The sequence below is a fragment of the Melozone crissalis genome, unplaced genomic scaffold, assembly GCF_028551555.1.
Source record: "Melozone crissalis strain CALT ecotype California unplaced genomic scaffold, PUWL_Pcris_2 ptg000034l_1, whole genome shotgun sequence".
NCBI lineage: Eukaryota > Metazoa > Chordata > Aves > Passeriformes > Passerellidae > Melozone > Melozone crissalis.
In genome coordinates, this window is record NW_026535812.1 from 6,312,999 (window position 1) to 6,334,858 (window position 21,860).

Sequence of the window (21,860 nt, forward strand, 5' to 3'; positions counted from 1 at the left end):
GCTCATCCCAATCCCTTTGCACATCCCTGGCTCAGGGCATGGACAGAGGAAGGAGCAGCTCAGCTGGGCCATCTCAGAGTGGCATTGGAGGTGAGTCTCTAGCGCCACACCCAAGCACAGGTTGCTGGGACAGTCTGTCCCCACTCCCACAGTCTCAGCACACCCTGAGATCCCCAAGCCTGAGCACCAGCGGCCAGATTTGGCCATGGATCTGCACGGACCCCTCAGACTGGGGAATGGGCTCCTGGCTGGCACAAATCTGGGGAGAACCCGAGCAAGAAGAGCTGCTCATGGCTTCAGCCAGACCAGCCATCTCCTCCCTCCACTTACTCATCAACCAGGGCTGGGGACCAGCACCCCGTGTCCCCTCGGGCCACGCAGGTGGCTGAGGTTTTCCCCCACCAACCTCTGGAGGTCAGCAGCCGGCAGCACTGGGGCTCCGCACTGGCTGCCGCTGGAGAGAAACAAAACCCGGCCCAGGAAAGCAATGGAACTCGGGAAAGACCCGGTGGTTTGGACACGAGATGCTCTCCACACACCATAGGCGACCCCAAACATTTGCAGGGGCTGGCACGCATCCTCCCTTCACTGCTCTCCTTCCCTGCAGGCATGCAGGAGTGCAGGACCTTCCTCATTAATAGGAAATGATTAATTTCCAAAGCCTGCTTTGCCCATTTAATATCTTCAGGTCTCGTGCCAATTTGTCCACAAGTGAGCCCCGTTTTTGGAAAAGGAATGAATCCCCATTTCACTTTGCCAGCCTCCAATGTCATTTGCTCATTTCATGTCTGAAGGACGCTACAGCAAACCCTTTACAGCTAAATCATTACTGATTTTACAGAGGTTACAAGTTGCTGGTAATGTAAAAAAAACTCTTGGTAAATTTATTACACAGACTCTGACATTGTCCTGCATAAATCTCCATGTTCATGGTAAATAACAGAGGTTTCTAGACAATGTGAGACACCAACAAGAACTAAGAAAAGTGAACTGGAGGTATGGAAGGAAGCACATCTAGACCCCCTTGTGCAGAGCAGAAAAGGGAGTCCCTACCTTCACCTGGTCCATTAAGGTAAAAACCAAAAGAGGAAAGCAGCAGAAACCCTGCTTTTTCCAGCCAGGCAGGGAAAGGCAGCAGGTCTGTCAGGACAAGGTAGACCCCTCCTCCCAGGGACATGCTTCCTTGAGCTTCACCATGATATCATGGGCCAGTATCCCCCCACACTGCTTTGCTGTGTGCCAGAAGCTGAATATTGACCAAAAAGGTGGATTTGCCCCACAAACAAGGCTGTGGCAAGCTGTCTTCTGGCTGGGTTACAGCTCACTCTTGGTTAGCTAGAAACAAGAATTCCTGCCCACTGGAAAAAAGTTCCCATTGCTGTTTCCATGCTGCTCTCTAGGAAAGCTAAAGTCTGACTTTCAGCAAGGATCATTAATCTAATTATTTTTAGATTACATTTCTAGGTGTGTTCTCAGAGCTCCAGGCTCACAGCACAAGCACAGACAAGTGGATGGGTCCATTGTGCACCAATATAAGATCACTCCCCAAAATGGGTGGAAGCAGAGGGCAGGTAACAAGTCTGCAATTGTGGTGGTCAAAGAGGACAAACGCTCACCTGGCAGACGACATCTCCCATCAGAGGTAGGCTATGACATCCCAAGAGCTCACTGACAGCTCAGCCACATCACTCAGGCTCAGGGCAGCGGAACCAACTCCAGCCACTGCTCTGGTAGAAGGAACAAAAGGCCCCTACTTTGCCAGAGGGGATGACAAGCATCACTTCAGCTACTCAGAGCCTCATGCAGCACACCTGGGCCCCTCTTTATCCCACAGCCACGTGGCAGCTGAGACTCATTTCCTCCTAGCAGGGCTCCTCTGCAGCTGGAGAGCCCTGCTGGGGAACACCCACAGGCAGTGGGGAACACCTCTCCCCATTGTCCCATGTCCAGCTCTTCCTCACCAGGGGACAGCTCCCAGACACCAGGTGAAAGCAGTGTAGTGGAAGGTGTAGTGGAAGGTGTCTCTGCCCATGGCAAGGAGGTCTGAGATGATTTTCAAGGTCCTTCCCAATCCAAACCATCCTGTGAATCTCTGACTGGGTTGGGTTAATGTATCATAACATGCTCCCAACTCAAACTGCTCCACACTGTGGCCAGGCAGCCACAGGACTGCCACCAGCACCTTCACTGTCCCCATCCATCAGCATCTCCTTCAAACCAGCAACTTTCCCACAGTATTGCTCCCACATTCCCCCCAGGAGCTTCAAGCATATCCTGGTGACATCATGCTACACCCCCTTCCCTTCCCTTTCATTTCTTTCATCAAAGTTTCTTTTCATCTCCCACCTCCTTGCTCTGGGGTGTTTTGTTCACCTCTTGCTGCCTGCAGAGCTGAGCCACTGTGCTGGGAAGGGCTCTGCACCCAGTGTGGAGGTGGGAGCCCTCCCAGGAGGAGCAAACACAGTGTCAAAGCCCCCCTGAGCCTCACAAGCTCCCTACAAAACCCACAGAGCTACAACAGAGCTCTGTGGGATGAGCTGCACACCTTTGTCTATCAGACAAGCACATCCCCAGAAAACGGAGACTTATACTGAAGTGTGTTTAACACGGGCTCAAAACACGGTGTTTAATCTGTGGGAGTCTTCAACCCCCAGGCATGCTTGGGTCATGCCAGCACAGACAGCAGTGATCCTGAATGCTAAAGGAAGAAACGGGGAAGAAGATCCCCCAGGCTGGATGGGCAGACACAGCTGGAGGCAAAAAGGTTATCTCCAGATTGCAGGTGAGATGCTCCCACCGGCAGGGTGTGGAGACAGTGCCACACCAGAGCAAGACCTGGGAGAGGGAGAAGAGATAAACCTGGGCAAAGCAACACTTTTCAGCCTCTTTGGCAAAAACAAAATCAGGCCTTCATTTCAGATTAGCTGATTTTCATGTGAGTTTGGTTTTTTCAAAGGTTAGTGCAACCATACAAGTTTGCATGTGTATGTTTGAAGCAGAATACTGACCCCTTTTGAGGCTATTCAGTTTTACAATTAGCTCATTCTCTTCATTTCTCTCAAAATAATTGGGAAAAATCTTGCAAAGTGTGGCCAAGCCTCTTCAGAGGGATAAAACACAGGGTTTGCTTCAGCTTTGCTGCTCCAGACCATGTGACCGGTGGCTGGAGGCTGCAGCACACAGGCCAGACTGAACTGGGGGTGCTGGGACAAAAATGCACTTTTTCCCCATTTGCACTGAATGTTGTCATTTTGCCGGAATCCAAGCCCCTGCAGCTGGTTGCAAACCATCCACCAAAGAAAGAAAAAATCCTTTGCTCCCCCTCAGCATCAGTGAGCCAGGACAACACATGCCAGAGCCTGGGAATGGAGATAATGCCACTATTTCAAGGCCAGGCAGCACCTCGAGGCTGACACACTCCACCCCTGCCTGTACCTGCAATTTTACAAACTTCATAAATGTACCTATTAAATAATCTATTTACCTTTTTTTTCTAAGAAAATAACCAAAAGTTGAAAGGCACAGCACAACAGACAACCTTAGCTGTGAGCTTCTGATTTTTCTATGATACATTACATCCGAATCCGCCGGTGCGATGAGCAGAACGTACCAATTTGGGTAATTGGTGAGGGCCTGAGAGCATGCACACACTGCTGATCTGCCCTAAATGTATATTTACAGTGCAGGTTGTTTGCATTTCTGATGATCTCCGACACCAGAAGTTAATCAGCTCCTCTAGTGCACGCAATCAGCTCTGCAGCATTCTCCTCTCTGGTGTGGGGGAAGCCACTGCCAAACATTTCAGAGCTGCCAAACACCATTAAATGTTCAGTGGAGCAGGGGGAGGATGCTGCCAGGACCAGGCACTGGCCAGGTGCTCCCTTGGGCCAGAGGACACCTGGGCAACAGAGGGAAACATGAGAACAACACTGGAACTCAGTGCTGACCAACACTCCTGATGGGGCAACCTTGAGGCTGGTTTCAATTTAAACCTGAGTGCCGGCTCAACTCTTCCCACTGGATGTTAGCATTCCCATTTCCTCACCTAAAATCCACTTGAGTAATCAACTGTATAGCTAATGACAGGGGCACCAAATCAGCAAAGTACTTGAGCACATGCTGAAGTCCCATTGAGAGAAATTAGACCTAAGCAGACACTCTGCTCCCAGGTGAGGGGGCTTTGTGTAAAAAGTCACAAGAAGCCTGTTCAAAACAGGTGTAACAGCGCATGGAAGCAAGCCATTCCCACTCGAGTGGCTTCCAAGTATCCTGCTCAGCACCCACAAGGACCTGTCAGAAGCATGGGAAACCCAGAGCTTTAGACCTGACTTTATTTTTCTGGCAGCCAAACCTGAGTAGGCTTCAGAGGACAGTCCTGGAATGTTCAGGTGGCTCCCAGATCCTAAATGCAGGATAGCACCTCCTGGGATGCCCTGAGGAGGCAGCTGGGGATGGATGAAGGGCACAGCACGCACAGGCACCCCATGCAGGACCAACACAACCAGTATCCCCACACTGGGATCCCCCAGAGAGCCACGGGCAGGCTTTGCCCAGCCCTGTCCCTGCAATGAGATCCAGCACTGCTGAGCAGCAGGTGGGCAGGGTTACAGCCCAGGGACCCCAAAAGGAGCCCCCCTGGCAGCAGCACTGCCCCAGCTTTTCCAAGGAAGGACTGAGTCTGCACATTCCCCCCGTGGCCACGCTCCCACCCTGGCTATCCCCTCACGCCTGCTCCCCAGCGGGTTCGCAGAAATCCCACATCTCACCCCCCAGGCACCTCCCAGTCACGCTCCGAGTGACGGGAAGAGCAAAGATCAAGTTTCCCTGAGCACCAGAGGACAGCAATGACGTTTGGTCCTGCCAAGGACAACACCTCTCTCTGGCAGGTTGTGCAGGTAACCACCTGGCACGGTGAAATTGAGCTGTAACTTGACTTAAGTGTGGGATTTTAGAGCCCCACGCAGTGTTAATGTGTGTGTATCAATATGTATATACATCAATAACCAATGTGTTCCAAGGAGACAGTTTCCCTGGAAGTTTTCCAGCATTTGGATATCTTTATTACTGTGAGTTAGGTCAAAGCCCTAACTTGCATTAACTGGCACAGCTCTGCTGAAATCAATACCCCTACGCCAGCTCCTGCTATTTGATGAGGTGGCCCAGAATCTCTGTATTGGTTTTACTGTCTTCCTTCATCATCTGCCCAGTTTCCCCTGTCCAGCTGTATTTTTTCAGCTGATTTTAATTTTACTTGAGGAGTCCTGGGCAAAGGCTTCAAGCAAAGAGCAACCAACCACAACTGCTACGCTTGTAAGTGAGCAGTCCAGTTGTGTTCACCATCTCAGGATTTGCTTTCTTTGGTCTCCCAGCACTTGGAGATTACTCCTTGATTTCCTGGAGATCCCCATGTCTGACATTTCCCCTAATCCCTCTTGGTGTCCAGCTTAAGGGTCGAGCACAAGACCAAGCTGAGACAGGGAGTACCACAAGGCATTCACGCTCTCCCACGTTCACCCAGGGTGCAGACACACCTGTAACAACCAGCAAGAAGCCTTTTCTTACAACAGCCTCTTGCAGAAAGTCAAAAGCAAAGTCACAGACATCTTTCACTGCAGCAGGAGGGTAAGAGAGAAGACTCTGCTCAGCCTGCACAGGGGGGAGTGAAGCAGTTTACGTGCTAATCCCAGTGTGAGCAACCAGAGCTGGCACCAGCCGGGGCCACTTGTCTGACTTCAGCACTTGGCAGGGAGGCACGGATGAACACAAATATGTAGCACAGACCCTGGCTGCCCAAAGCCACAGGTTGTTTGCTGTCAGCAAATGGACCCAGACAGAAAAATAAATACAGAGAACATCTTGAATTTGGACAGTGGTTCCTGCATGGCTGCAAGGCTCAGCAATGCCCCTGCCCAGGCTCTTCAGTGCCCACAGCACATCTGATGGTGTGGCCAAAGGGAGGGACAAAGCTGCCATCCCTCCCCCAGCTCACATGTGTCCATGCAATGCTTCCAAGCTCAGGGATTTGTTATTTCTGGGGGAAAAAAACATAATCCTGAGGCCAGAGCAGAAAAGGAATGAGGGCAAAAAAGAGATTTTGGCAGGAGAGTGCTGGAGGATGATGCTGTGAAAGGGTTCTATTCCAGGGAAGGCAGCCTGATGCTCCCATGGGACACACAGTGCTGTCCATGTTGACAGCCTGGATCCAAGTGTCTGTCCCCACAGATGCCTTTGGAAGCACCACCTGTACATGTGCAACATCCTGACACTCCATGCCAGTGTGACAGGGCTGGCACAGCGAAGGAGCAAGGACGGGATGCAAGGCAGCAGACACATCTAAATAAGGCCACAGAGGTAAGGGCAGGATCACTTTAAGCAGTTAAAGTTTCATTTTAGTAGATAACACAAGGGGGAAAACACTCCCGATGGTAAAGAGCAAAACAGATACCTTCTTTTTGCAAAGAAGTTTTTGCAGCCTGCCTCCCTGAGGAAATAAGGCATGTTTATACCCAGCCAAGTCTGTACTCCTATTTCAAATTCTCCAATTAGGCTTGTCCAGCTCGAACAACATGGATCTACAAGTTTTTAGCAGGGGTTTACCCCAACTTTCCTCCCAAAAAATCATTATAGTTAGCGTTTCTGTGATAGGATCACACAGCTATCTGCTGGAAAAACCAAGGCAGAAGATGACAGTGCCTTGATGCACTGGACACCTCATGCAGGTCCATCTTTATGAGTCTGGACTTTGCATGGGGGTACACTCAGTACCACTTAAGCAAATTGGCTCAAGGACAGCAAATTAAACAAAGCCAAGCAAATCAGCTCTGAAGAGCCTCACATCCTCATGTCCTTCCAAAATTATTGTGAGCCAGGCCATTTTCTCATGTGCTCATGAGGGAAAATGTAATACATCATTTTGCACACCATGACCTATCCCCAACCCTCCCAAGCATTTGCTGGCAAATCATGGCACTGGGCACATCTGATCCAAAACCATCAGGGAGAACTTTCCTGTTTCCAAAAGGACAGTTCAGAGGATGGAAGGGTTTCTAACTCCTTCTGGGGCCAGTGGGAGTTTGATATCACCCACAGATTCCAGCATTTTGCATTCCTGGAGCGAGGAAGGTGCATGTGCCCGAGGGAAAACAATGCTGGGTGAAACCCCTGTGGGTCACTAAATAGAACTACTGCAGAAAGGATTTGGGCTTTCCTGGTCTGTTCTGAATCCCAGTCAGATTTGGGCTGGAGGGGCAGCAGCTTAGGCCAGCTCCTGTAGCAGTCCCCCAGCACAGGAGAATTAATAATTAAACACAGGCCAAGAGAGGAATACTGGGTCTTGAAGGCAGCTGCAATATTTCCATTTTAAAAGGCAGGAGGGCAGGTGCTGGAAGTTAAGGGCAAATTCACCTCCCTTCTGCACAACAGCATTCCAAATAAAATTATTAGGGATGAACTAGTCATGGCCATTTACATTTCCCATGGTCCATGGCACATTCTGACTGCCCTAGGAATGGGGGAAACAGCACAGGAAAACTCCAAGAACACACAGCATTCCACCAGCAGTGAGTGAGTGGAAGGGATTCTTCCAACAGAGCTGGATAGAGCTGCTCCCCCACCAAAGCACCTCTTCAGAGGCTTCAGCTGAAACCAGCTCTGAGCCTCTGAGCTCCCTCCACTGTGGCAGGGGATTTGCTCCACCTGAACAAGGCAGCCCCAGGGCTGGTTCCCTGCAAGCTGGGCTGGCCCTGGGAGCCCTCAGTATTAATAAACCTGGTGGCTCAGCCCACCACCCTAGCACAGGGAACCTTTTACTCCAGTGTAAGGCTGCTCTTACCTGTCTGTATTCAAACATCAGGTGTCCAGAATCCCACCTGGACCCACCATAAAGCCGATGGCTCTGAGCCCCAGCCCTGCCCTCCGCGTGTTTTCCAGCCCGGCCTGTCTGTGGTGCCCATGCACAAAGACAGGCAATGTCACCCTCCCGTGCTCCCTTAACTGCTTATCGATCCCAAAGAGCCTCCAAATGGAATTCTCTGGCCATCCATCATCCTCCATAGCCCGGGAGATCCCCTCTATGTTATAGAGCAGACATCTCAGTTAGAGCTTTATTTACTGCCAAGCAGCAATTAAACCATCCCGGTTCGATTTACGGCCGGCACAGATAACCCCACTCAACACTAGCCAAGGCCAGTTTAACTTTCAGATACTCTTCTCTTGCCAGCTTAACCTGTGCATTTTTTATACCTCTAGCCCAAATTCAGACTTCATCTCTTCAACTCTTTCCAGTACAAGCTGGGAAATTATTCCCTTGCAGGGTGTCTAATAGATTTCCATTGTGTTCACTGCAGTCCTGAAGTCAGAGCTCAGCTAATCGGGCTTTGTTTTCTGAAAGCCTCATCCTGAAGCTGGTATTTGGGAGTTGGGGATTTAAATGTCCAGTTTCACACTCAGGACAAGATATAAGGAATGACAGGAGCAAAGCACAACCATGATGTCATTTCACTTTACTGGCACAAGAGCAGGGATACCCTGGCTATGGGGGATCCAGCTGAACATCCTGACAGCCTTGGCAAAGGGGCTGGAAGCAAGGACATCCTCCCAGCCCCTTCCCAGCAGGCTCCAGAGCTGCAGAAACCCAGCACACAAAACCTCTCACTGGTCTGAGCCTGGGCTGCTATTCTAGCAGTTTGCCATGGATAATGTTCATACTTTACAGCTTTACAGAAAGTCACTGAGATTGATACAGATCTTCACTTTATTAATTTCTCCAGCTACTAGCAGTGAATTAATCCAGCTGGAGACTGATTTAACTTCTCAATAATGCTCAGATTTTCCACATTGTCAAAGTGATTTCCCATTATCCACAGTGGTGTTTGGGTAGCCAGGTGGAGCACTCCAACATCCCTGCATTGCTCCTTCCAGACAGCAGAGCTGCCAAGAGACACTGAAAACACACCTGGCTGGCAGGTGTCCTCTCCAGCTAACAGTCTGTGGGGTTTAAAGAAAACCTCTTTTTAAGTAGTTCTATGTCTTGGCAGGACAGAGCACTAAGACTGGGGAGAGGGGAAAGTGCTACTTAAGGACTTACAGAGCTGCTGCACGACAACACCAGTTTTAAAGCACATCATACAAGTGGCTGCTTTTTGCTCTCAGAGCTCAGTTTAGGTTAGTAACAGTCTTAATTTCACATTTTCCCAATTGAGTTCTTCTGCCTTTGGACTAACAGCACATGTGCCCAGTGTCCTGGAATGTGACCTGTCCTCCCCTGCAGCACTGCCTGCACCACCCAGAGCTGTGGATGCAGCAGCTCCTGCTAAAGAGTAGTTGTACCCTGCCAGCTCTCCCTTCCTGCTGATCAGCTGGAAGTCTCTGTTCTTGGCCTCGTTGTCCCTGGCATTGAGATGCTTCCCTGGCTGATGGCCTGAGACCACTTTTGATGGCCTTACAAAGACAATGCCAGCACCTCCTCAGCTCCTCACATACTGCCCAGCACCGATCAGAGCCACACTGCAACCCAGCAAGAAAGGTAAATGTCTCAGGATGCTGGTTCTGATTAATCATATGCTTAGAAAGGTTCTAAATAATACATAAAGAAAGAAAAATACCAACAATGATAACTTGGCTATTTCTGAGCTAATCCTTGCAGACAGAGGTGAGCTGCACCCTGCATGCCAGCCCTGCTAAACCAATGTCGCCTCCCAACTCTGAGGTCTAATTTAAGTGAGATTAATATGGTGTTTAATCTAATCACTGTTCCTGGTGTCTACAGAGCACCTCAGTGATAACCCAAGAGATCTTTCCAGGCAGCCACAGCCCATGCCAGTAAACACCTCCTCCTTCCCAGGCGCCACCACCCAGCACTCTGCTTTCCAGTCCCACTCTCCCTTTTGCTTTCACTTCCTGCCCCAGCTCATTTCCCTGTTGTCCCTCTGTGCTCCATGGCACCTGCACATTTGGGCATTTCTTGGTGCATCCACACATGGACATTCCATCAAAACCACCACACCTGGCAAGGTAGAGGGACCTTCTCCTTTATGAGCTTCCATAAATGGTGACACTCACTTGAGCTGGCAGGTGCAAAGATCAGCCCTGTCAGGACTACATATTTCATCTCATTTCCTCCTTTTCCCATAACTCATCCTAGTTATTTCACAGAAAGCAAAGCTGCAACAACTTTGACAGAGTACCAGAAGATCTTGCTTGCATCCTCACCAGCATGGGAAATTTCCACAGCTTCTGCATCACCTGGGGAAGGAGGTAATGACAAACCCAGCAGGGACTGAATGAGTCTTGACAGCCACTGGATTTTAGAAATATTGCAGTATCCATAGGTGAGATGGGAGCACTGGGATGGGAGGTGTGCTGGAGGCTGGAAGCACTGGGACATCCCTGATACTGCAGACTTGCCCACTTATTGGCTCTCAGATACTGAAAACTAGAGGGGAAAAATGAAGTTCCTTTCTAGCCCTTCAGACAATGTCTGCATGTTATTTTAGCATCTTCCAGGCAGGACAGCACTTTTGTCCCTGCCCGTGAAAGCAGAGTTGGAACTGGATGATCTTTAAGGTCCCTTCAAATCCAAACCCTTCTGTGATTCATTCTATGATTTATTGTACAGTGGCAAATTAATTTAGGAGGAAAATAAAACCATTCAGCATCTGAAATAGAGCATTATTTCCTGCAGCATTAATCGGTGGCATCAGTACCACGTAATTTGTTACCGGTGGCACATTTCTGTATGGCTTCATTTTCTTAAAAGCATGGGAATTAATGAGGTGTTTGTGTTGGGAAGGGCCTGGCAGGCACTGAGCAGAGTGTGGGCAATCACCAGAGAGGCTTCCTGGCACGGAGGCACCGTGGTGAGTTTGTAAAGCACGGGGTAAATACCAGAGCTCTGCTGCCCTGTGGGGACTCACCTGCTCTGAGCAGATGTGGCTCCAGCTGAGCACCTGCCCTGCTGTATTTAAGTGCAGAACAAGAATTCACCTCACTTAAGGTTATGTACAGCAATACTGAATCATCACTGCTTGTTTCTCAGAAGCTGAGTTACTGGGGATGTCTTTTCCCAGAAGGAAGTCAATCAGGGACCATCCAGCCCAAGGGTGTCACTGGCCCGGGGATGTCACTGGTGCTGTGAATCACAGCCCTTCTGCTCATGCTATAATTGTATTTCAGCTCCTTATCTTGTGTAGACTGAGGAACTCCAGGAGGGAAAACCCCCATCCACAGGCAGGGATCCAGCCCAGGGGAAGAGCTGCTGAGGGGACACTGCTGGTGGGGGTTGGTGGCTGACTGGTGCATACTGGAGCCATTCCCAGGAAAGGGAGAGACGGGGGAGAGCTTGAGGATAAGGTTGAGGAGGGTAATTCTGCCGCTCTGTTCCACTCAGGTGACACCCCACCTGCAGTGCCATGTCCAGCTCTGGTGTCCACAACATGAAAAGGACATGGAGAGGGTCCAGTGGAAGCTGGAGCCCCTGTGCTTTGGAGCCAGGCTGGGAGAGCTGGGGGTGTTTACCTGGAGAAGAGAAAGCTCCAGGGACACCATAGAGTCCCTTCCAGTGCCTAAAGGGGCTCCAGAAAAGTTGGAGAGGGACTTTGGACAAGGGATGGAGTGACAGGACACAGGGAATGGCTTCCTACTGCCAGAGAGCAGGATTAGGGGTATTGGGAAAGAATTCTTCCCAATGAGGGTGGTGAGGTCCAGACTTCCCCAAGTTTAGTATTAACATGGGTTACCCTAAAAAACCTTCCCATGTTTTACAGGGGTTCCAAATGTATTATCTATTTTATACACATGCATTATAGATTTGGATAAACTTGACCTTTTAAGAGCTACCCTATACACTTGCTGAGCGTTACATATAAACTGAGCATGAAATATTTCAGCCAACAGCTTCCAGATGATGTGGGGGTAAAATTCAGGGCTAGGGAAAGGAGAGGCAGCCTCAGAAAATCATATGCTACAGAGAAATGTGTCTCTAACCTCAGCTCTGCACCCTCTGACCTCAGTCCTCTCTCTCCAAGACTTGGGCAGGGGCTCAGGTGACCTCATCAAGGTATGCTGAGATCCCTGAGGACAAAAAAAAATTAGTGCAATGGTGACTTCAGCTGTCAAAATCCTAAATAACTAAACACTTTTGGGGCTGTTCAGAAAAAAATGAGAAAAGTTACAGGAATTAGAAAAAAAAATCCTCTGTTCGATATTTTCTCATGAACATGATACAAAAGACCTTTCCTACAGGTAACCTGGTAAATCCACCATCAACCCCCCACTAAAGCAGGGCAGAAGCTGCTCAGATCCCTGGGTCAGAGCTGGTGACTGTGGCAGTGAATCTCCCACCGCAGGCATTGCAGTATTAACATTTAAAAAATCACGAGACCTCAGATATCCCAACGCTAAGTCTCATGACCTTTAAGTCAACTAGATTCAGGTTTCTTTTTCTTTGACTCTTGCTGCGCTTTTGGGATGGAAATAAAAGATCTTTTTAGGTTTAGGGAACGTTACGGGGAGCCTCCACCATCCATTTCTTCCCACATTTATATTCCTGGTCTCCTAAATTCAGTTCTCATAAGTGCTGGTTTATTTTCAAGCAGCTCTTTTTCATGATACCTAATTTTGATAATTCTTGCATTTAAGGCAATTCTTGACACATTTTTAGGCTCACATTAAATGAGTCTCCCTTTGAGGTTCGCTCTGAGCTAAACCAGCATTAAGGAGTCCTGAGGTTTGTCCAGGTTGGCTCACAAGGAGTTAGGAGTGGCCTTATGCATTTTATAGGTTGCAAGGAAAACCAAGGACTGCAATTCAAAGACAATATTAGAAAACTCCCCAGTTCTGAGGTCCTAAAGCACAGCCCCATGCTGTGCCATGCCCGTGGGCACACAATACCCCAGCAGTCCTCATTCAATCCTCTTAACACATTTCTGCCTTTGATAACACACTCCCCTGAAAAACCAAACCCCAGCTCAGAGAAAGCCATGCCTTGGGCTGCATTCGTTTGGTTGGCTCAAATGAAAAATGTAGAGTCAGGTGTTTGTCAGCTGCTCTATAGTGCTGAAAAAAGCCCTCTCCTGCTTTTCCTCTGCGTTGCCAAGGTGTGTACCTGAGATAAAAGTCCCGTTTCTAACCGAGGCACTCGCTGCTGCTCTCCCCCATCCATACCATCATCCCAAGGCACCTCATTGCTCCTGGCCTTTGGCATCACCTGCTGCCAGGAGCAGGCAGAGACCCCCAACCCCGCCTGTCTGGGCTGCAAAGAGGCACAGAGCGCCCCCAAATCCGCTGCCCACGTTCAGCAGCCCCCACTGCCCTCCTCGCTGCCCTGCCCGCAGCCTGGGGCCGATGGAGCCGCGGGCACGGGGACAAGGGACGTGGGCTCAGCCTGGCCCAGCTCAGCGGGCGGCTCTGTTTGCACGTACAGATAAATATACACGAGGCAGAGCCGAAAAGCCGCAGTCAGCTCCCCTGCGAGCCCTGCGGCTCCGGTTACGGCGCTGCCCGCGCCCCGTGGCACGGCCGCTCCCTGCGCAGCCGCCAGCCTGGCACGGCACGGCATGGCACGGAGCAGATGGTCAGAGGCGCTTGGCCCGCGGCCGCCGCCAGCCCCCGGCTCCTCGCCGCCTCACATGATGCTCACCGAGGCCACCTGGGCCTCCCGCGGGCCGGGCAGGACACCGGCCACCGGGGCAAAGCCGGAGCAGTTGCTGGCGCGGCAGGGGTCAGCACGGAACGGCCGCCAAAATCACAGCGCCCCTCCCAGCACCACCATCTGCTGTGGAGCATCCTGATCCCGCTCCGGTGTGAGCGGCAGACTGGGGTAGCCGCGGGCAGAATTTGGCGAGCAAAGCACCCTTAAATAAAGCTGGATGGCAGAGGGACCACAGCAATTCAGGCAAATCCTCAAAAGCCACAATCACCCAGTAATGGCCTACCTGCAGTGGCTGTTGTTGTGCATGTTCCTCCTGCTGCCCAGAGCTCCCAGGAAGGATCCGCTGCCCCGTTTGCTCCTCGGACAAGGGCACAAGGAGCAGAAGGGGCGCAGCAGGATCCGTGTCCTGGGCTGCAGGGAGAGCAGGGAATGGGTGGCAATGGCAGGAAGCAGGTCCTGTGCCTGGCCACCACCCCACAGACGGGGGACAGGGAGCTGGAGTCAGATGCTGCAGCCAGGCTGCAGGGAGAGAAGCCATGTGCAGGTATTGGCTGCATGCATCACTTGGTGCTTCCCTGCCCTCCCCATCAGGGGCTTTGCACCCTCACCAGCAAACTGGGAGGGTTCTGGCCAAGAGCAGGGGTCACTCTGGGCAATGGCACAGGAGCCCCCACGACAGGGCAGAGAGGGGGCTCAGGGGTGCATCGGGGTGCCCCAGGGAGTTACTGCAGCACCAACATGGCCCTGAGCACGTGAGAGCCAAACAGCTCCAAACTCTGCTCCAGGAGCCCCCAGCAGAGCACGGCCATAAAGAGCAGAGGCAGCCGCGCTCCAACTTCCTGGCACTCGGGGAATCTTCCTGGATCATGTTTCGTTCATGTGTCCTTGGCTCATCTCTGTACAGTTGAAAAACACTGTAAGGGGAGCCAGATAATTAGGACAGCTGAGGTCAAGAAGCAAAACCCAGGGAGCCAATTCCTGCTAAATTGGAGACCTGCTGCTTTCACCAAACCTGTGTGTACAGCCCTGCTTTGCCGAGAGGCCCCCACAGTCAGGGACAGCAGAACCATGGTGCCACCAGAGCTCCATGTTGCTCCACAACATGGTCCCAAGGAACTGCCAGTTCCACTGTCATGGGATGGTGGAGTCACCATCCCTGGAGGTGTTTGCGGAAGGACTGAAGGCAGCAACTCAGTGCTCTGGTCTGTTTGGCAAGGTGGGGATCAGGCAGAGGTTGGACTAGATGATCCTGAAGATCTTTTCCAACCTAAAGGATTCTGTGATTCTGCCATTTTGGGTCACCAAACGAACCAGGCAGGCAGGGTGCTGGCTGGGTGCTCTCTCCATACTGGCACGGCTGGGGACAGGGTGTCACTGCAGTGACACTCAGCATTTACCGCTTTGGCTCTGCATGTCCTGACCTGCACTAGCGGGAAAGGCTCCCTGCCCCGGGGGATGTTCCCAGGCACTGCCACGACACAAATAAATAACAACAACAATGCTCCGAGGGTGGCGGTGGGTGGGGCTGTCATCTGACCCAGCGGCACCGATGGAAAGAGCAAAGAGCTGGAGCCCCCAGCACTGTGAATGCTCTGGCATTCGATAACCAACGGGAAGGGCTGCAGGGTTCCTTGGAGAGGAGCTGGGCTGGCACCAGCATCCACACAACTCCAAGCTCTGCTGGGTGTCCAAACACCAAACACACCAAGCACAACCCCCACACCTAACGTCCAGGACCTCTTCTCTTACCTTTTTTATGGTTGCTTAGAGTGGTAAAGATGTTTTGCCTCTCCAGGGTATTCACTCACTGAATGAGGACTGCTCCTCATTTCCTTGGCTCTTTGGGGTTGGGTCTTCTGAGCTTGAATAAACCTAGAGCAGAAAGGGACACAGATCAGGAAGGCAAGACATGCCCTCAGCCCAAAGGCACCAGCTCCAAACACAACCCTGAGCCAAGGGCAGGGAGGAGGAAGAAGCAGCTGCCATGCGTATGTCACCAATGGATGTTCCCTTGCCCCCCTTGTGTTATCCAGTGGGAGAAGCAAAACACAGGTTTGAGGGAGCACCACTCCCTTACAAGTCTGCAGCTCAGTCTCTCAAGCACTGAGAAGTGACAGCCATGTTTTCCTTGCAGGCTCTGCCCAGGCTGTGCCAGTGAGGATGACAATAAAGCCAGCGACCTCAGTAAGTCAGTGGTGAAACCAGCACTGGAGTGACAGACCAGGTGACACTGGTACTTAAAAACGTGACCTTGAGTACAGCACCCTAGGGTTCATGGAGGACGTGGCCTTACCTCTTCTGCTTTTCCACTTTTGGGGGCTCTTGGGAAAAACAAAAAGAGCTTTCTCTAATTCTACCAATCAGGAGGGATAAACTCCAAGTGGTGTTGTATGGTGGATATACCAGATTGCTACTGGCACCAGCCCAGCTCCCCAGCTTCCAGGGAACTAATGAATGTTCACAGAATCAGGGCATGGCTTGTGGTCCTGTGGGCAGGGACACCTTCCACCAGACCACTGTCTAACCTGGCTTTGAACAATTCCAGGGGTGGAACAGCCACAGCCTCTCTGGGCAACCAGTTCCATGAAGTTATAAAATATTTCTAGAAAGACAGAAAAGAACCAAATGCCAGACTCTGCTGGGCACTGTGGCAAACCTGGGACTTCTGTGGGCAATCTGAAGGGGCCAGGGAGAGGGAGGCAAAGCAGAGCATCACTCCTGGGGTGACAGCCAAGGCACACTCCTGCCCTGAGGCTGAGCCCATCATGTTTCCAAGAGGAATGCTGAGGGAACAGCACTGTCCTTGCAGCTGCCTCAATGACAGGAATAATGTGCTGCAGAGCTGAGGGGAACAATGGGATGATGATAATGAAAGTACAGGAGTGAAAACTCATTACTGGAGATGCTCAGGAGGCATCCTGAGGGATCCCCTTAGGCTTCCTGGGCTGCTTTAACCCTTTGGGCGTGGCTCTGGTACTCAGGCCATTGTGCTGTGCTTCTGACTGTGCTTTCCTCCTCTTTTCCTCCCATTTCTTTATGAAAACAACTTTCCCTTTCTCCACACAGAGCACAGTGCACATCACAGCACAGACCTGCTGTGCCCTTCAGCACTCAGCTTCCTGGGACTGTGCATGCAGAGCAAAAAGCATAATGGGGTTTCTGGGCAGAAAAGAGTCCAATAATGTTTTCTCCTCTTCCAGCAGTTCACATGGAGATGGGAGCAGGGACTGGAGAAGACAGGCAGCCCAGTTCCACAGGTGAGCTCATTCAAGGGGAGAAGCCTTCCCTGACTGCTTTTGGGCCTCCTGGAGCAGAAGGAATGTATTTCAGCATTGTTGGTGTTGCTTAGGATGCCCTGGCATCCTGCCAGGTTCCTGAAAAGTTAGAGATGCCCACCAGGCATCTCCATGGCAACTCTGGGATGCTGATCCCAGCTGGGTGCAATGTCCATGTTGGAACAGCAAGCTGCCAGGTTCATCTTCCCTGCTCTTTTGGAAGGGCAGAGGGAACTGAGAGGGGCTCTGATTCCTCTTGATGCACTCCCAGGCTGCTGGAGGAGCAGCACATCACACACCCAGGGCCTCTGACCTGTGGAAGGAGCCAAATGGCCCTGCCAAGCTGGAGGCAAAATTCCTGGCAAAGGCATTTTTGGCAGTTTATTTGGAAGGTACCTGGTAAAAAAATTTTTGGAAGGTTTGGCTGGTACAAAATGATTTGGTCTTTTGGGCTTCTCCCACAACCTGGTGGGTGTTTCATACCCCAGCTCATATCAAACACCCCAGAGTCCCCATGGCAGGGCAGCAGGAGTACAGGACACCCCTGTGGTGTTGGGATTTTGGGTGGGAATGGCAGCAACTGCCAACCTGAGAGAAGGTGTGACCCTCAAGGAAGGCAGGAGATGCAGAAAATGAGGATTTCATCCATACCTCCAGGGCCTTAGCCAAAAAAAAAGAGTTTATGTGCAGAAGAAATAGTCCAGCCTCCCCGGGGACACCTTCTTCCTGCCAGCCAGTTTCACATGTTTTGAGGGACACAACAGACTCCTTCATGTCACTCCAGTCCTAAGGACACACAGAATCAGCAGGGTTCCAGGTCCAAGGATGCCCAAAGGCAGCAAAACCCAGCCTGACTCACCCTGAATTAAATATGTGTCTCCTTTTGGCATTGTCAGCCCTCATTCCATCCTGACAAGCACCAGATTCTCCACTCAAGGGCACCTGAGATGGTGTTTTGGTAGCCATAGCTCAGAGGGGTGCCCAAAGAAACACCAGGGGTACTTCTTCCAACAGAAGACTTGCAGTAAATTCCAACTGTTCAACTCCTACTCCTGACACTGCAGCAAATATGGATAGAGCTTCTCAAAAACAAGAGCCAGTTACCTCTACACTTCTCCAAGGCAGTGGTGAACTTGTTTCTGTTGCCAGAGTTGTGTCCTCAGCTCATCCAACAGCTCAGGTGTCCAAGATGACCATGAGAGCATCCAGCTCCCTCCATGGCATCCTGGCACCTTGGGTTAAGGAGAAATAACCCCAGTGAGGGCTGTTCCATGACCTTGCCCCCAAACGACCACTCAGGTCCCTCAGCTCTAGCCCAGGTAAACCCAACCAGGGAGCCTGTCCTCCCAAGGAACAACAGCCCCAGTCACAGGGTGTCTCAGGAGGGAAGGTTTGCAGGTTCAGCAGGCTCCCTGTCACTCCAGAAGGGATGATTCCTGCTGTGTCCACTTCCCTTCAAACACCATGACTCACACTGAGCTCCAGGTATTTTTTTCCAAACTTGCCTTCCATTTACCTTTGCCATTGTATTAGAGAGCACCAGGCTGGCTGGACAGTTGAGATAACTCCTTTGTCCACTGGGTCACCAAGAAGGGCCTGGCTCATCCCTGCAGCAGAGAGATGTTGATAAAATGCAGGAAAAGTACTTTCTGCATCTCCCAGGATATGCCATGCTGCTTGTTTAATTAGAAGGGGCACAACTCCCTCCTGAATAAACCAGAAATAGCCTTCTAGGGAAAAAATAACCCTGCCTGGGTATTCTGGGGGATTCTTTGAAAGAACAGCTATACAATCTCCCCCAGTCTTGCACAGTATAAGAGCCAGAATTTTGGAGGAGGAATCTGCTCTGGGGGAGAAACCTCCTTCACCTTTAATGCTGGTAAAAAGAAATAGAGTGTATTTTCCTCTCCCCCTTCATTTCTTCTCCTATGTGTTTTCCTCTGCCCATCTTGATGCATTTGGTGTCAGGAGGCAACTTTGTGGGGAGTGCTCGACAATAAAGCACATCTCCAAGGGCACAGCTAATAAATAATGCAAGTTATCAGGACACCTTAACAAAAGAACCCCAAACCCTCTGCAGGGACCCACAGGCTCCCATTGCCTTCAAAGGATGTGTTTTTTGAAGATTATACAAGGATTAATGTCTAATGACTGCGTGCAGCCTGGCCAGGACCACTCTCCTCATGCAGAAACGCCAGCAGCAGACCCAAGCCAAGCAGCAGCTTAGGTCAATGATCCGTGCTTGGACAGGCAGGGCAGGAGAGCTCTGGAGAGCCTGGCAGCCTCTGGTGCCCAAAGCAGCCAGGGCAGGAGCAGCTCCCCTCTGCCAATGCCACCCGGGGACACCCGGCCCCTCCTGCAGTCTCTGCCCCGGGACATCCTTGTGGCATTTTTTGGTTTTTAAGAAGCCGTAGCAAAACACCTGCTGAATCCCCAGCTGCTTCCACAGCTTGTTCTTGGAGGAACAAAGCAGCAGTGGTCACAGCAATGTCTTTTGTCACTGAAGCAAGGGAGAGTAGGAAAAAAGCAGCAGAATTATCTGCAGTACTCCTTAGAGCACTGAGCTGCGACACACCCTGAGCACACCCCGCTGCTCACACAGCTGTTCCCACAGCTCTCTGCAGGCTGGGTGTCCCCAGGCTCCTCATGGAAGGAGTGCTGTGAGCCAGGGAGCAGCCAGGCTTGCCTTTTATCCCCAGCAATCCCTCTCAGAATGCAGACCGCCTGCCAGAGGCTCGCCCACCTGCAGGCAGGTATTTCCCCACAGGAGGCAGAATTCCCCTCCAAAGCATCACCCTCGCTGAGCCTCCCAGGGCTCACAGCATCCACTCCAGCCCTCATTGTCTCCCTGACATCTAAACACGTCCTTGACCTCCCTGGCAGGGCTGCCCCTGCCATCAGCTAGCTTGTGTGGATACCAGGAAACTGAATACATGGGCTTACAGCTCAGTGGAAAGTTCTGCTGCCGTCTTAAATCATAAAGCACAGCTGCTGACACAGCAGAACTGCAGAATGAGGCATCTGAGCAGCCTGGCTTGGAAAACACCAGCAGGAGACTAAGGGCAGGGAGGGAGAAAGGACAGGGAGGCCAGGAGAGCAGATTAAAACTCACCAGAGTGCAGCTGTAACGTGTTATCCACCGTGGATGTGCCCAGCCCTCCAGAGTGCATTTACAGTTGGGAAAGGAAACAGGAGCTGAGATTCAATGTCTGAAAATGCAAAGTAATGGCTGGTTAAAAAAAAACCAACAAACCCCAGACTTCAAATATATCTGCAAACACACACATGATAATGAGCTCAGAATGAGACATTCTGAGGAGGAGAGGGATCTTGGGAGTCTGGAAAGTGCAGTGAAAGCAGCCAGCTCCTGAGTGGTGAACAAAGCCAGCCTGAGGCTGGGATGGCTTGGGCAGAGACCAGGACAGGAGCCACAGACACACCTGCACATGGAGCATGGCTGGCCTTGGTCTCCCACCTCAAAAGGGACACAGCAGAGCTTACAGGGCTCAGAGGAGGAGGAGGAGCAGCAACAGGGAACAACTCCTGCAGGAAGGCGCAGAGGTGGCTCTGGAGTTGCTTCATGGACAGCACAGCTGGCAAAAGCAGGGACACTTTGCTGTGACACAAGGAATGCCAAATGAAAGGCAAAAGTTTCAAATAATGGGTATCAGCCATCAATCAAAGGGGTTATCAGGATATGTTAGTTCCAAATTACATTAGGGGAGTTCACCTTTACATGACTTTGGTGTTGCCTCCAATGGGTTTACAGGCCCAGGCTTTCTCTCCAGACAGTGGAGAAGGCCCTGAAACACCAGGGTATAACATGTGCCCAAAGTGGACAGCCAGAGCAGGTCACCACAGCAAGGAGAAGGGCAGCCCTGGCACTTCTTCCAATGCAGGCATCTACAACACTTGAAAAACATTTGGACAGCCTCACCCATGGCCCTGTCAGGACCAAGATTCCCAGCAGCCTCCCTTTGACAAGCAGAGGTGGAATATCTTCCCAACACACCTTCTGCTAGCGCCTTTACAGGCCTTTGTGAAATCAAAACACCTGCACAAGAGTCAAAACCCTTTCCTAGGAACACAGCCTGCAATTTCCCTTTCCACCCAATGGGATTCAAATAACCTAATTCTTGCTCTACATTCATACACTCCCTCTCTCCTCCAGATCCCCCCAGAGAAACACCAGCCACGTGGTAAATACATGTAACCATGGCTCTGATAGCAGCTTTTGCTTTCTGGCCATTAATTCTTCTCCCTGGGACCTTGGTGAGCATTTGAAATCCTGCAGCAAATCCAATGAGCTGCCTTTATTTGAAAATCAACATGGCATAAAAGGTTTTCTCCTTTCCCTCCTCAAAATGAAGATAATTTTTAGCTTCAAAAATATCCTGGCCTATGGACAGATGTTGCTAGTCATGTTCTTATCTCAGGCCAATGAGGAGGTTACTGTTTTCCTTGGAAAACTTATGGAGCAGGAGGGCTCACTGCTGCATGGGAGGCAGCAGCACCCACCTCAGGCACAGCCTCTGCCTTCTTCATGGTACACACCACAAATCACCATCAGAAACCTTCCCTTTGCCCTCTCCAGGAAAAACTAGAGGATAAAACAGCAGAAAGGAAAATGCTAAAGAGCCTTTCAAACTCAACCACCCTGTAGACTGGCATTTTTAGGAAAGCAGGAGCTCCCTGGAGATGCCTTCAGTGTGCTGGAAACACCTTGTGGCAGGACACGGGCATGCAGGAGGGAAGCAGGGTGTGCTCAGGCTCTGGGCAGCCAGGCTGGGAGCAGCCACCCCATCACTGAGAGAGAGAAAAGGAGGCTTGAGAGATTTGTACAGCCTGGCAGGAAGGGCAGTGCCAGCAGCCCCCAAAGCAGCAACCACAACATGCTCAGCTGTGGAGGCTCCAGCTCAGAGCTGCCAGGGAGGGAA